Source organism: Neophocaena asiaeorientalis, unplaced genomic scaffold (genome assembly GCF_003031525.2).
Source record: "Neophocaena asiaeorientalis asiaeorientalis breed wild unplaced genomic scaffold, Neophocaena_asiaeorientalis_V1.1 scaffold155, whole genome shotgun sequence".
NCBI lineage: Eukaryota > Metazoa > Chordata > Mammalia > Artiodactyla > Phocoenidae > Neophocaena > Neophocaena asiaeorientalis.
Genome location: NW_020173040.1, coordinates 3,391,962 through 3,393,165, shown reverse-complemented (window position 1 = coordinate 3,393,165; position 1,204 = coordinate 3,391,962). Strand labels below are relative to the sequence as shown.

The following is a 1,204-nucleotide window of genomic DNA, read 5'->3' as shown; positions in this document are numbered from 1 at the left end:
AGAAGCCGTTCTGTGGCTGGATGAGGCTGAAACACATCTAAGCACCTGTGCTACCCAGCAGACATGCCTCCCCCTCACCAGACGCATGGTGGTTCTGAGCAGACGGCTTCATGATCTACCAGGCTGAGGTCCCCTCACTACCACCCACTTCCCATCCCATCCAAAAAGTATCCAGGGGGCTTTCCTGGTGGTTCAGTGGTTAAGAACCCACCTGCCAATGCAGGGGACACGGGTTCGAGCTCTGGTCCCAGAAGATCCCACATGCCACGGAGCAACTAAGCCCGGGCGCCACAACTACGGAGCCTGTGTCCTAGAGCCCGCGAGCCACAACTACTGAAGCCCGCAGGCCTAGAGCCCGTGCTCGGCAACAAGACAAGCCACCGCAATGAGAAGCCCGCGCACCACAACAAAGAGTAGCCCCTGCTCGCCACAACTAGAGAAAGCCCACGCACAGCAACGAAGACCCAATGTAGCCATAAATAAATTAAAAAAAAAAAAAAAACACGTACCCAGGTTCTTGAATAACTTTTTAGTTTCTTAAAAATAAGGCTAATGTAACTTCCAATTATTTAAACTTTCCATGTAATAAATATAGTAACAAGGTTCTTTCCTTTCTTTCTTTTATTGAGTTATAGTTGACCGACAATATTATATGTTTCAGGTGTACAAAAATACGGAACACTTCACGAATTTTCATCTCATCCTTGCACAGAAGCCATGCTAATAATCTCAGTATCGTTCCAATTTTGGTACAGGTGCTGCTGAAGTGATCACAAGACCCTTTTCTTTCTAATTTTAAGCTACCAGGTGTGCTTGTAAAAACACTGGCCTGCAGGTGGATCGTTTTTCTGTCTGGACACAAGCCCTCCTTAAAACAGCACAAAGGGGGGAAAAGACATCCCTCGTGAACAGCGGGGGCTTGCAGACGTGAAGTGAAGATACACAGTGGACATTCAGGAGTCCCTGTGGCTGGCACCCGTCAGCCCTTCAGCCCTGACGTAGGGATGCTCCTGATACGGAATTCACCTCCTTCAGGAACCTCAGAATCGGTACCTGGGCACCAAGGAGGGCAGCTCTGACTGCCTGCTGTGGGAAGTCGGCCTGGGTCACAAAGTCCACTCTGTACTGTACCCTAAATGGCATTAGTGACTCTTTCCGCCAGTGCCCTGGCATTGAGCGTTGATACAACCAACGTAATCATATG

General features: G+C 49.2%; 1 non-coding gene across 1 annotated transcript; it reads right to left on the bottom strand.

Moving 5' to 3' along the window:
* Positions 1-667: 667 nt before the first annotated feature.
* LOC112398336 (U6 spliceosomal RNA) lies at positions 668-774 on the bottom strand. Its single transcript, XR_003002993.1, has one exon. It is a non-coding gene; the product is annotated as a U6 spliceosomal RNA (small nuclear RNA).
* Between the last annotated feature and the right edge of the window lie 430 nt (positions 775-1,204).